The sequence below is a fragment of the Podarcis melisellensis genome (genome assembly GCF_964234715.1).
Source record: "Podarcis melisellensis genome assembly, chromosome: 4".
Lineage (NCBI taxonomy): Eukaryota > Metazoa > Chordata > Lepidosauria > Squamata > Lacertidae > Podarcis > Podarcis melisellensis.
In genome coordinates, this window is record NC_138531.1 from 49,271,448 (window position 1) to 49,286,396 (window position 14,949).

Sequence of the window (14,949 nt, forward strand, 5' to 3'; positions counted from 1 at the left end):
GAGTAGGCTGATTACCTAAAATACCAGGCCATACTGGAGCAGACTGAGTCACACCCCCCTCCCCTCCTGCACTCTCCCCAGTGGAATTAAGGGGCTACAGTCAGAGCAGTCAGTGGCAGCTGCGGGGAGAGCGAGAAGTGTTTCATTTGCGTCAGTTTGCAGTGGAGCCTGACGGCGCTGCGTTCAGGGTGCTTTTAACTCTCTGTGACTGGCAGGTGCATGATGTCACAATGAGGTTAGCTATCTCGCAAGTAGATGGGGAGGGGGGGGAATAATGACAAGGGAGACAATTTAGAATTTCAAGGAAAGGGATGCACATCAAAGCACCAGGCGACAGCTCAAATCGCACAGCAGAGACACAGACAGATCTGCAGGAGCTGAAGGCTCTTTTCTTACCATTTTTCATCCCCATCTGCTTTTATTGTGCAGAAAAACTATGCATAGGGGAGGTCTCTGTGGAGTGCAATTCTAGGTAAGGCTCATGTTGACCTTGGATAGGTCTTGTAAGGGCTGCATGCTTTAAAGGTGCAGTTGTTGCTGGGTTTTGTACAACTAAGGGAAGTAGTTAATTATAAGAGTCTAGCCGGGGCACCAAAGATGGTTTTAAAACATGTAGTTTTACAAAGATTCAGAGCCCCATGTAACTTTAACATTGGACAAGCTAAAAATAAATAAATGCCGATATAGCTATAGATTTTGGGTAACATACAGGATGGAGAGAGAGAAAATTCCTGTAATATGGGGTAGAGAAAAAGCTGAGTTTGCATGGTTAAGAATGCATGTGGTCTGACACCTCATTCTTTAGTTAAAAGTAGTTAAGATTACTTTAGTTTTTAAAAGCCATCATTGAGATGCTAGAAAACATCTGATATAACCAGAAAGATATATAACATGGCCACGAAATTGTACCACATCAGAATGGTTTTATTGATGTTGTTTCCTAGGAAACCATCCAAAGGCTGCAGTCCTATGCTCGCTTACCTGGGGATGGGAATACCCAGAGACTGGGAGTTGCTATGCACCCCCAGATACTATTGGACTTTAACTCCCATCAGCCCCAGAAAGTATGAGCAGTGATCATGGATGGCAGCAATTATAGTCCAACAAAATATGGAGCGCCACCAGTTCCACTTGCCTGTCCTAAGGAAACATGGTTAGAGTCATGCTGCAAATGGCCTCTGTCTGATTTCCTGGGAAGACAGCACTGACAAGCACTTGACACAGGTAGGTAGCCATGTTGGTCTGCAGTAGTCGAAACAAAATAAAAAAATTCCTTCCAGTAGCACCTTAAAGACCAACTAAGTTTGTTATTGGTATGTGCATGCACACAAAAGCTCATACCATTAACAAACTTAGTTGGTCTCTAAGGTGCTACTGGAAGGAATTTTTTCTATATTGTCCTTGACAGTTAGGAAGTATAGCATTCTTTTTGTTTAGTTTTCAGTGGGAGGGCAGAAAAGAGTGGGTGGATTGATATGAAACCACCCAAATATTTCAATCAGTCTAAAAGCATTTCCAGAAGGTCACTATTTTCTGGTGGGATCCAATCCCTTATCAGCAAATTCATGTTGCGCAATTAAAGTTTATTTGGCACTCTTGGGCAACAAATGCGCTTCCTCCCAAAACTGACTTCTCGTGAGAGCCAGTGTGATGTAATGGTTAGTGTGGGAGACCAGGGTTCTCCCCACTCAGCCATGAAGCTCAGCCTTACCTGGTTCACAGGATTGTCGTGAGGATTAAATGAGGAGGGGAAGAACCTTGTACACCAACTTGAGCTCCTCCGAGAAAATGGTAGGATATAAATTCAATAAGTAAATAATAAGGACAGAAAATGAACTGGAAAGTGTGGGATAACTAATTTTTTATTGGGGAGTGGGTGGGAGAGAATAACAATATTACCTCCACACAAACAAATGAGAATTAATTCTCAGTAAGTGCAACTGATATCATCTAACCTCCCTGCAATCTTTGTGTGAACAAATCAGGATAGATTGGAAGCAACTTATGTTCCAAAGTGGGGGAGAGAAACTTTCAAGACACAGATGGTTATTCACTACCAGCACAACTTGGCTGCTGTTTCAAGAAGGCCTGCATGAATGCTAATGGTCCATGTCACAGAAATCACCACTACAGAACTTGGACCAATGTCTTCACTCATTTCGTTTTAGTTATCTGAGGGCACCAGCATTATGAACCACTAATGTAGGGTGAATTTTTACTCACGATATATTATGCAATTACTGACACCCTAGATTACTGGCAAATCAGTTTAACCTACTTTGAATTCAAGCTCGCATCATCAGCTCCCATGGTCATTTCTGGTATCTTGAAGGCCCTTTTGCTTTGAAATTTATTTATTAGTTACGTTAGTCTGACAACAACCTTGTGAAGTAGGTTAGACCGTAAGGAAAAGACTGTTGCCCCAGGTCACCTTGTGAGCTTCGGAGCTGACAGCAAATGCAAATTGTACTTTTAAAACCTGGATTCAAAGGTTACTTAAAGTTTAATGACCCCCCCCCCACTGAAAAAGACAAAGATTCTTGAGGTACCTTAAAGACTAACAAATTTATTATGTGAAATAGAACCCACCTCATCAGATGCATGAAGTGTAATAGTCTGTAATACCACTATTGGGAAGGAGAACTGTGTTAATTCTGCATACATTTAAGCTGTAATAGACTTATCACAGACAGTACTTTTTGCATTTCATTGCCCTTCAACTCCAGGCAAATGCACACCAAACATTTAAAGCATATTTTAAAAACAGGGCTTCCCTCAAAGAATGCTTGGAACTGAAGTTCGTTAAGGGTGTTGGGAATTGTAGCTCTGCAAGGGGTTAAATACAGACCCCAGGAGTCTTTCAAGGAAGTCATGTGTTTAAAATGTATGGTGTGAATGTGACGACCTGCATTTCCCCACTTTGCATATTTCCCCATGTATATTTCAGCTGACCACGTCAACTGAAGATAATGCTTCATTCATCCGATGGAATTCAGAGAGACTTGTGCAACAATAAATTTGTTCATTTTTAAGGTCTCGCGGGAATCTTTGTGACTTTTGCTGCAAATTACTAACACGGAGCTACTCCTCTACATAACGTATAACCATGTCAGCTGGAAATGACACGAGTGCATTTGAGCAGGCAGGTTTCCCTGAGGTAAACATGGAGGTGAGGGAAGAGATTTTCTGAGCTACTGCTTCAGTGTGTGCCATAGATTAAACCCCAGGGCACTTCAAGGTGTGTGCATGTTTGACAGTACTGAATATTGCAGTTTAAACTGGGGTTCTATCTTTAAAAAAAAACAACACACAAAAAAACCCCTGAAGGTTAAATGGTAAAATGTGAATTGGCTCTGAGTGGGGCTTTGAACCTGGCTTTCCTATAGCCGAACGCAACATTCCAGCCTCTAAACCACACCAGTTTCTAAAAATATTGGTTCGCCTGCATTGAGGAGAAAAAGAAGAGATATGGCTGGCTCCACAAGCTGAAAAGAATTAACATGTTGCAATGACCTGCTCAGACCCAGGTGAGTGAGCTGGTCTTTTATTAAGTGAAGTGGCAGCCCAGAGTGGTTTTTCTCTCAGACCAGAGAACTCTGTGAAAAATGTCTTTGTGTTGGAGGAGGTCTTTTTTCGTTCGTGCCTCTGTGGTCTGACAGACACAACCCTCAAAAAGAGGCATTTTTTTTCTTTTGTCCGGAATGTATGTCTTGTAAACACTACATTTTGTAGTCTGGCAATTTAAAAGGAACCAGAAGGAATGAAGACTTTATTCATTTTGATTACATTATTCCTTTAGACCCAGGATGTCAAGCAGCGTGACAGGGTCAAAAGAAACAAAGCTATTTTTGTCACTGAAGCACAGGCGATACAACATTTTATCTGTCAGATAAGAATATCTTTTCTTTCAGCTAGAACATGCTGCTGTCACTTTGTTGAACCTTTTCTATACTTCATTTGACTGCTCCTGAAATGCAGTTGGAGCATTTTCTTTAACAGCCTTCCTCCCTTTTTGCCCTGTTTTGCCCTAAAAGAGTGGGTGAAAGCCTTAAGAAATTTAAAAATGGGATTCTCCCTAGAACAGAGTTGGAAATTGTGCAGAGAAATGTGTGTGATCAATGAGGAAGAACCTTGGAATTGCAAACAGCTAAGCAAGTTGCACAGGAATCAGAAATGCTTCTCTGCTTCTGGTCTAAGGCTGCATATTCCATTTTCCGGACATCTTCCTAACTGTTAATCTCTGCATTATACCTGAGCTTTCACAAAATATAAAAGCCAATTCAATAAATTCAGCAGAATGTAGTGCCAGTTTGGTCTCATTTCCATACTATTTGCTTCCAGAAAAGAAAAATCTATTTGCAGCCAACATCCAGCATTTGCAGCCTGAGGAGGCTGCCTCATTTTACCGAATGATAGGGCCTGCCCTCCCATTTGCCACCAAATTTCCTTGAAGATAGTGACTATTGGCCAACAGGTGAAGCTTTGAGAACCAAATGAAGCTCACTGCCCATACTGCTTTGCTTGCAGGAGGTGCCAGTTTCTGGCGTCTCCTGGTAGGATGGGGAATGTCCCCAGTCTGAAAGCCTTATGAGCTACATTGGATCTCAATCTATGTGGACAATACTGAGCTAAAGGGATCCAAAGTCTCATTCAGTATAAGGCAGCTTTGTATGTTTAATGTTCCTACTTTGTCTACTCACGGCTTCCGTGTGTGGCAGATGATCTTTTGAAAACACCAGCACGGAATGGGAAACTGCAAGAAAATGTTACTTGCTAATGCTTAGGTTGTTCAATGTGGCAAATAGCAGCAGATCAAGTGATCTATGAATCAAGTGAAAAACCAAACATTTTTTTAGAGATGAAAGAGTATCAGGAAATAAGAGGAAATCATAGAAGCTGATAATGCCTGTCAGCTGCAATTTGTAGCTCAGTGGGTCCTTGATGATGACGAGTCCCAATGGAGATAATTTGAGCAGTTTTATTTTGAGACACCACTGAAATACATATTATGGTTTCTAGGAGATGGAGACTGATAATTAAAATAGCTTTGATTTTGAAGATTTGGGATAGATACAGTGGTTTTGGGATATGGAATTTTAATCAAGGAAATTTAACTGGCAACTTTAGCAACAAGGGAAAATAATCAATAATTAAATTTAAGGATCTGTTTCTGGAGGGGGGAGCTGTTTTGTTACTCAAAATAAACAACTAGATGACAAATACAGTATAGTAAACAGACAGTTGATATATGAGTTATTCCAGCTTGTACATGTATTAATATGATTATGAAACAATGAGTTGAAAGAATCCCAAAAGGATAAGCTATATAAAAGACTGGGGGAAACAACAGGGGACACTAGTCACTGAGGTATGTTGGAATTTCACCTGAACCAGATGATTACACCAAGTATCTGATGTTGTGCTAAGAAACAACAACAAAAAAATCAGGACAGTTTTGAAATCAGTGGGTAACATTAGTGCCGTTTCAAAAGGTTCAGTCTACCATCTTGATTCAAAATGGTGTCCGATTGTATCCCAACATAGACAAAAACCTGCTCCTTGATGCCAGGAACCATCATGTCAAATTTGCTTGTAGTATCTTGAGAGGTGTTCAGATATGTATAGCAAAATGTATAGCAGAAGATGAGAGTCCTACTAAAGGATGTTACAGTATTGAGATCATTTTACACCTCTTGGAGGCTAAAGGAGAAGACAGAGAGAGGGAGAGGGAGAGGGAGACGTGGATGTATGGGTTAGAAACAGTGCTGATAATGAAAGGCATTTATTTGCCTTTGAATGAATTTTCAGTCGGTTGAAACCAATCGCCCCAACCCGTCTCCCATTCTTGCCTTCTAGTATTCTTCCATTGGCTAAGGATATATAAATTATGGAATATTTACACTGTTATGTAAACAAGGAGGATATATTTAAAAATATTTTTAAAATACACATTGACGTCATCCAGATATTTGGAATGTGGATGGAGCAACTTCTGCAAAATCTTGCTGCATTTTTAAGAGGTTGAGCAGGGCCATCCCTTCCATTAGGCATAATGAGGCAACTGCCTCATGCAGCAGGTTTTCCGGGGCAGCAATAAGAGTCCCTGGCTATTCTTCCTGAGCAACCAGCCATTCCCTTCTGTTGCCATATAGCCTCCTCGCCCCCTGCAGTGTGTCTTGCTGCTTCAAGTGTGATGGAGGATGCTATTCCATCACCAGTGTTGAAGTAAGATTCAGTTACCAGTCCAGTCAACTACCATACATGAAATTTTGTTTGTGGGGGGGGGTACCATCTTGCATTTTTCTTGTGGCAAGAAACTGTTTCGGGCTGGCCATGGGTTTGGATGAGCCAACTACGGCACGGATGCCACATGTAACACTAATAGCATCAATTTTGTGGCATGCCTGGATGAGAACAGGATACCTTAAAGACCTGCCTGTCTGCCTCTCCTCTGCCTGTTCCAGCCTGCTTTTCGCAGAATAGGTTTGTCCATTAGGAGCTGTATCTAGCCAGACAACAAAGAGAGAGAAAATGCAATTTCAAAGTCGTTTGTTAACATGTCACTGAACTAACCAAATGTTTTGTTTTTCCCAGGGCCGACAAAATGGGGGAAGAAGCGGGCACAAATTGCCAGGGCCCGGCAGTCTGGAAGGGGGCTCAGGGCCTGACTGCCTTGCAACTGTTTTACGTAATCCTTAGCAAAATATATGTTTCCTGTTCAATGCACACACAGTTCTGAAGAACAGCTTGCGAACTTGTGCCGTGAACCAAGCGTTTCCGAATATTTATACTGTAGTCTACACGAACATTCACTTCTGTGCTTCGACAGTTTGACACGCCAGTCTCATCTTATTATGCACAGTTACATTTGTATGTTTTTGTAAGTGAACACTTTAGCTTAACCTTTGCATTTGGGGGGATGATTTTGGTTGGAGAACTGCATTGCAAAATCCAGAGAACAAATACATGCACTAAAACTTTTTTTTAAAAAAAATGGAATAGATGCAAAAGTCCAGGGATGCCCCCACTCTCAGCAATTTGTTACAAATATGAATGAGCTGATGCCACTCTTTGGGGTGATTTACAACAATGGAGGGTATAATGGTATAATGGATGGTATAATGATTTGATTGGATGGAAGAGGCTTTTTAAAGACAGGATTTTAAAATCATATGAAGAAACAAGCAAAAAGATAGTAGTAGTAGTCATAATAATAAAATTTATTTATACCCCACCCTCCCTGGCCAGGACCAGGCTCAGGGCGGCTAACATCAAAGTATGATACATTAAAAGCATAAATCAATCAATCAATTAAATTACAGCTTAAAATCACATTTGGGGCAGAATAAAATCAAGTGGCAACCCACGGATTATAACTATAGGGGATAGGAACATTGAGTAGGACAATACTGACCATCTTTATTTCAATACTTCTAAGTCAGACACATTACCCCCTGCTTGTTGATAAAAATTGGCCCTTTAAGGAAAGCAGAACTTAAAAGCTTAATGATAAAAGCACTGATACAGAAATTACTGAGAAATATATATAATATTTTTATGATCATAGATTTATTTAAAAATCAACATATCAAACCAGATTTATTTAAACATGTTAGACCAGATGGAATGAGGAAAGATATTCCTGAAGAAGTATGGAATTGGGTCTGGCAGAGCTTTCCACAGCAGATTGTGAGCACAAGGCTTTAAAAGAAAGCTTTTATAAATTGATATTTTGCTGGTATTTAACACCCACAAGACTCAATCGCAGAACCAGCCCACCCATGAAATGGGCAGTAGCCTCGGGCAGCACCCATCAAGGGGTGCCACCCCATTCCACCTCCTGCCTCCCCACAGGGGCAGAGGAAGGGGGTTCAGTGGCAGCGAGCTGCCCCAGATGTCACCACTGAGGGGAGACACAAAATGCGGGGCAGCACTCACCGTGGGGCCTGCAGTGCGCCTAAGCCATGCGTCTCTCCTGGGAGTCACGCGGTGGCTTGAGCGCCCGCAGGCTCCGCGCAGCCCCAAATGGTCCACCAGCCGCCTCCCTCTCAGCTGTAGGGCAGCTGAGTGGCAGGAGGCAGGCAGACTCCTCTGAGGCCCCACGAAACATCCTGCCCCAGCTGGCCCCGCCCTGTGGGTAGCTGTCCCTACCCCTGCAGGTGGCTGGCCCCGCCCCCGGGCCACCCCAGGCACCCACTGCCTCCTCTCTTGCTAAGTTGGATTCTTGAGGAGAAGCTCTTACAGAGTTTGCTCCTCTGTTGTGGGGATGGTAGCAGGGCGTTTCTCCTTAGGGGCCAAAACGCCTTAGGCCACCCCGCAAAACAGCCAGCACATGCTGGAGACAAGAAACACATCATATTTCTATGTCTTTGTTTTGTCCCAAAATAATGATCATTTGGGTGGACAGAATAATTGAAAGTGAAATAATAACAGGGTGCAGACTTTGGGCTAACTCATTCAATAGATTACATGGAAATATGGTCTGGTCTTACCAGAGGTCATGGAGCTCACCATACACCTTCTAATAGCCACTCAGCTAGCAATCTGCTATAAATGGTGGAGGGGACGGGCTCAAGGGCACCTACAGTAGACAATTGGTCATTATAGTAATGGAAGCATTCCTACAGGGCAAAATTAACCAACATATTGAAATTGAAGAATAGCAGGCAACTTAATGACATATCAGTACAACAAGATGTAAACAAATATCTGCCCAATTATATTGTTGGAAACGTTTTAAGGAACAATCTTTTTTAATGATGTCTCTGACCTTTTGCTGGATTATACAGATGTGTTTATATTTTTATACTTAAGCATGTGGGATGTTTCTTTATATTTCACATTTGTTTTATGCTTTGGTGCACCATTTTTATTTTAAGCAAACTGAACCAAATTGCCTGCTCATTTGTAGCTCATGAAAGTGTTGATTGAGGACAGGGGTTATGCTTTTATTCCCTGACATCGTCTCTTTCCTTTGAACAGCTGTGTGTTGTGTGCAGTTTGGGTGGAAGGAGAAGCCAGGGTGTGAGCTTCTGCTTGCTATTAAGAGCTCATTGCAATTGGGAAAGCAACATAATCAGGGATGTTGATTTCTGTGTTGATTGGGAAATATCACATTTGTACCAAATTTCAGGGTTCCAGATCATTGAGAAGAACTCTACGGGTTAGTCATTGAGGCCCAATGCTCTCTCATACCATACTCCTTTTCTTCCTCAGAAGCTGCTAAGATAATTCCCATCTCATGGCAAAGTCAATGTCTTTGATCTTCCTCATTACAGCTGGGGATCTTAATGGAAGCTTCCCCCTTCTTTTTTGGAAATAGGAGATCTTGGCCTTTATTCACTTTCCCGAAAAGTGAAAATAATCAATACAGCTTTAAGTAGTTATGTACACTCTAGAGAGGGTTGAGGAAAAGGTGGTATGGCGTTTCTGTGGAGGCCCAGTATGGTTACTGACCCATGATAGAAGGTTTGTGGTTAGCTTGTTTATTTTTATGTTTTGTGAGCATGAAGTAACTTTGATGGTTCAGCAATGAATATTTCATCCCTTGTGGGAAAAATCTTCTGTGACCCTTTCCCCCTCAAACTCTGCATGGGACATGAACCCACAGCCTTGCACAATGTTTCCAAGTCAGTTCTTTAGAACAGCAAAGCCTGCATTTACGCAGTTTTCTCACTGAGAGTGTCCGCGTTAGGCAATCTGTCCTACCGTGAAGCAGTGAGGCAGCTACCTTAGGCAGAAGATGCTGGGGACAGCAAATGACAGGAAAGTATTGCATATCCTGCAACTGCCCCAATTAAATTGGGACATCCTGGTTCACAGAGCCCAAAAATGCATGTTTTGGGGTAAAACATGCAAAATTGTGACCTTGCACAAGATCCGTGATCTTGCACAGATCACACAACTTTCACGGGAGCAGGGCCAGAAATATGAAGGTCCCAGTTGCCGCAGTCAACAAAGAGAAAAAAATTCGAAGAGAGAAACAAACCCAGTTTCCCCTCCACCCGTAACTACTGTAGTGGTTAGTGCTTGGTCTCAGTTTTGGGGCAAGGTTCAAGAAGACAACTCTTCTTTCATTGCAAAGAGCTGCTCTGACCTTCCTTCAGATACAGGTAATAGGAAACAGCTTGTCTCCATTTATTCCTGGCTCTGCAGTGCATCACGCCTAACTTAAGCTGCCATGTTCCATTATTGTGCTGCTCTGATGTGTTTCTTGTACCTCTGTCCAGAAGCTGGATGAGAATGCTAGTAAGTTAAAAGCTGAGGGCCACCCCTCTATGCTCCTTGAGTTGCCGCATTTTGAAGTAGACAGCCTTGCAGCTCAAAACCATATAGCAAGCATCCAGCTGAAAATAGATGTTCAAAACAAGAGGGGTGTGTGTGTGGGGGGGGGTGATCCTAAGAACGCCTCAAGTAATTGAATGTTGCTGGTAGTTGACGGCTGTTTATGAGAGCAAGCATTCCAGTTTGAGAGAGCAGGAAGCTGTCTTGCTTAGACATCACGACAGAAACAGAAACCACCATATTCCTGACCTCTTCCTCTCCAGGCAGCACAGCAAAGCTCTGTCTTCTTACTGGCACATCCTTGGGTCACTCCAGGGAGTCACGATGCAGATTTTCCACTGGCGTCAAATGTGCACAGATTTATAACCTGGGGCTCATGAGAGCAGCTAAGGAAGAAAATGTTTTTTAGATAACTGGCATACCTAAGAAATCATCTAATATGGGTCTTGATACTGAAAGGTCAACCATTTCCCAAAGGGCGTGAGAAATATTTGATTCCTTCAACTGTGTGTATATAGTACTATATTATGTACACATAAGAAGTCACCTCTAGCTTAATAGCAACTTTTCCACTCAGAAAGTTAGAGATGGGCTGATGTTCTTAATCAGGCTTCTTCTTTCTTGACCGGGGAGGGCGGGAGATTGCCAACTATTGTATTCTCCAGGCCAGGCAATTATCCAGAGCATAGGAGCGGTGACGGAAGTGTACACTAGCAGACTCAGAAGTGATCATACCTAATAAAGTAGGTGCCATGTAAGGGGATCCTAATAAATGGTGAGCACCCCAGAATCGTAACAAAGGGTTATATCCAACCCTGCACACCTGAAGTTTCTACACAAACAATGAGATTTCCCCTTCCTCTCTTCTCCCCCCACACAGTCAAAACTAGGAAACAGCAGCATTTTTTTTAAAAAAAAATTTATTAAATTTTTCAATAGTTATATAAAAACAAGACAAAACAATAATGAAAAAAGAAAGGAAACAGCAGCATTTTTTTGATCTCTTTGAAACAGCACCATTATCGATATGAATAAACACTTAAGATTGTGAGAACCTATCGGCCATCTACTTCTTTAAGCGATGGACTAACCCCAAGAATACATAGAGACAAAAGAGTAATGCTGCATTTCAGCACACATTTAAGAAATGAACAAACCTCTCTGCATTTGGTCTATGGAAATGCATCCCCTTTACAAAGTGAGTACATGTAGCTGCTATACAAAAAAACTACCCCAGTGGTTATATATTGGTGCTCTCCTGGTGCCTTCAGAGAGAATATCTTCACATAGGCCAATCTTGATAAATATTCAAAGATCGGATCTCTATACAGGGGAATTTGCTGGCATAAAAAAAAAAACATTGTGAAAGGAAAACCCATGTACGAATATTGTTTTTAGCATCACATGAACAGTTACTTCACCTATTTGCAAATGTATCTCTGTACCACCGTATCATAAAATACCAGGGTGGTATACAACATTATCAGGGACGCGGGTGGTGCTGTGGGTAAAACCTCAGCGCCTAGGACTTGCCGATCGCATGGTCGGTGGTTTGAATCCCCGCGGCTGGGTGAGCTCCCGCCGTTCGGTCCCAGCTCCTGCCCACCTAGCAGTTCGAAAGCACCCTTAAGTGCAAGTAGATAAATAGGTACCGCTTTATAGCGGGAAGGTAAACGGCGTTTCCGTGTGCTGCTCTGGTGCCGGTTCGCCAGAGCAGCTTCGTCACGCTGGCCACGTGACCCGGAAGTGTCTGCGGACAGCTCTGGCTCCCGGCCTCTAGAGTGAGATGAGCGCACAACCCTAGAGTCTGTCAAGACTGGCCCGTACAGGCAGGGGTACCTTTACCTTTATACAACATTAAAATAAAAAACACTGTTAAAAACAATACAGGTAATCATTAAAGTGACATATATGTAAACAACCACTTGGATTGGAGCTCTTAAAAAGCTATCAACGTTGCCTTCCAAAAAGTTTCTGTTTCTTTTCACACCAATGCAGATGAGAAGTAGTATTGTGCTTTTCCTGCTAGGCGCAAGACAGTTCCAATTACCTGGCTGCTATCTGTGGACAGAATGTGTTGCTGGTGATCACTGAGCTTGGCTGCTAGCGGCAGCCAGGTGCTTTTCATTCATTCTAGAAGCACCGTCCCTCAAGTCCTCAGCACAGCAAGATGACAATTGCCACACAACTCCCCCATCATAGGCACATTCCCAAGGATCATCTTTCCTTAGGAATGAATTTGTTTTGAGAGCGATCGGGTGGCAAACAATGCACTCTGCCAGCTGGGATTTGCAGTTTCTGTACTTAGCTTTGGAGGTGAGGCATAAACCTTCTACCCTCCTGGCAGCTTTTGCGTAAGCATGGATGGAACTGTTGAGTGCTATCTGGCAGTGCTAGTGGGAAACAAAAGATTTCTGTAGCTAGTCAAATCAGCCTTGAAATGTTATTGACTCTGTTAATGTTGCCAATATACAGGGCAGTGGTCAAATAAAATAAAATAAAATAGTTTTGTCACCAAACCTGACCTGAAACCTGAGTGTGGTGCTGATAATGCCAAGGTCACAGGTTCGATTCCCATACAGGCCAGCTGCATATTCCTGCATTGCAGAGGGTTGGACTAGATGATCCTTGGGAACCTTTCCAACTCTACAATTCTCTGATTCTATGAAACCCCCACAGGTCTACAGAGGAATCAGTGTGGAGGCCATGTTCTGTTTCTAAGTTGTGTTGCATCTTAATATCCCACTCTAAGCAGAGTTTCCAAAACTTGGGTTTCTAGCTGTTCTTGGACTACAACTCCCATCATCCTTAGCTGGCAGTACCAATGGTCAGGGCTGATGGGTACTGTAGTCCAAAAACAGATGAAGACCCAAGTTTGGGAAATCCTGATCTAGAGTAATAGATGAACTAGGGGTTCTCTTTCTCTTTCCCTGTTAGAAGGAAAATGCTCCAAATGGGCATCTTTTGTTTTTCTTTAAATAGGAACTACTGTAAATGCCGAAATACAATCTCTCTTGATGGTCTTGTTTGAATTATTCTCAGTTTTACAGAAGGAGTTTCCCTCCATTTTCTATTTTCCTATCTCCACTTTATAGGAAGAAGCCTTCCTGAATGTGAACTGCCCTCTAGCCAGCTCAGGGCACTTGCATGGCAGCAACTGTCCAGTGGGATTGTGTCATCCATTGCATCCGCTTCATGGAAGGCAGGACTGTTGTGCCTTGGGTGGGGAACAGAACAAGATGGTCTTTGGCTTCTGCCAAGTCTCTTTTTCTTTCTAAAAGCTGCTTTCTAAGATTTTTAATCTGTGGAAACAAAACCCAGGAAATGGTTATCGTATCAACAGGTAGCCTGGTCTGCTCTACCAGAGACACTATGAGGTTGGTGTAGATAATATCCTCTCTTTCCTGCCTAAATTCAGGGGAATATATTTTCAATTCTCCTACACACACACACACACACACACACACACACACACACACACACACAATGTTCAGGAGGCAGGGAGAGGAGAGAAAGTAGCTTCTCCTGTGTTGGGATAGTGGAGGCATCTCAGGCTACCTTCTTAGGCCAAGTTTGATTAGAGGGACATGAAGTCTCCCTTATATTTGCTGCCAGGCAAAACAAAACCCTGCACATTTTGAGGGCAGATGTCCTTCCCTCAAAATCCCGCTTTCCTTCCAAGCTTTATTAAACAAATCTTCCATACCCTGGCCTTTGTTGCATCCAGGGTAACTGGTACACAGAATTGCCTTCCGCTGCCACGGCTATTAACTGCATCTTCAATTACATGCTCGGCTTGTGAAATCCCTGCAGGAAACCACACCCCAACCATACTTCTCTTTCAGGCGTTTTAGTCATTTATGGTAAGCTTATGTAACCCTCGGGCCACCCAAGGGCCAGTTTCATAAATTGTGGAGGGTTGTTCTCATTCGTCTCATGAGGCTCCACCCACGAAACCTGGGAACCATTTTTGACCGGGTGACTTGCCACGCCACTCACTCACATCGGGAGTGTGTAATGCCAACCATCTGTTTACTTCAACTTAATAAGTGAAAGAGAACAAAGTTTTCTAGTAAATATCAAGTTCTCTCCCTCCACCCCAGCTGTGGCACAGAGTTCACTATGCAATCCAGGAGGTGACTTACTTTGCAGCCTGGCTGTCCTATTAATCTGCAAGTTAATTGGTCAACCAATCTGGAGTGGCTCAGGCTTGAAATCTGGAAGCCACCACGTCAGGATTTTTGCAGGAAAGAGGCAATTCTATTTGAGCTGTGTGCTCCATGTCACCTTCTCTCTGCAGGTAGTTTGCCCAGCTTCTGTTGCAGGTTCTGCTACTAGGTAAAGTTGTGGCTGACTCTGGGGTTGCAGCACTCATCTCACTTTATTGGCCGAGGGAGCCGGCGTACAGCTTCCGGGTCATGTGGCCAGCATGACTAAGCCGCTTCTGGCGAACCAGAGCAGCGCACGGAAACGCCGTTTACCTTCCCACTGGAGTGGTACCTATTTATCTACTTGCACTTTGACGTGCTTTTGAACTGCTAGGTTGGCAGGAGCAGGGACCGAGCAACAGGAGCTCACCCCGTCGCGGGTTTGAACCACCGACCTTCTGATCCGCAAATCCTAGGCTCTGTGGTTTAACCCACAGCGCCTTGCTGCAAACTTACC

At 43.0% G+C, this 14,949-nt stretch overlaps 2 long non-coding RNA genes across 2 annotated transcripts; one reads left to right on the forward strand and one right to left on the reverse strand.

Annotated features, from left to right (window-relative positions):
• Positions 1-276: 276 nt before the first annotated feature.
• Positions 277-3,034, forward strand: LOC309368236. The gene is made up of 3 exons (XR_014167664.1): positions 277-472; positions 945-1,224; positions 2,948-3,034. It is a non-coding gene; the product is annotated as an uncharacterized lncRNA (long non-coding RNA).
• Positions 3,035-5,230: 2,196 nt separating this feature from the next.
• On the reverse strand, positions 5,231-11,183 carry LOC309368669. Its single transcript, XR_014167850.1, has 2 exons — positions 10,534-11,183; positions 5,231-5,700 (listed from the first exon to the last, which is right to left on the reverse strand). It is a non-coding gene; the product is annotated as an uncharacterized lncRNA (long non-coding RNA).
• Between the last annotated feature and the right edge of the window lie 3,766 nt (positions 11,184-14,949).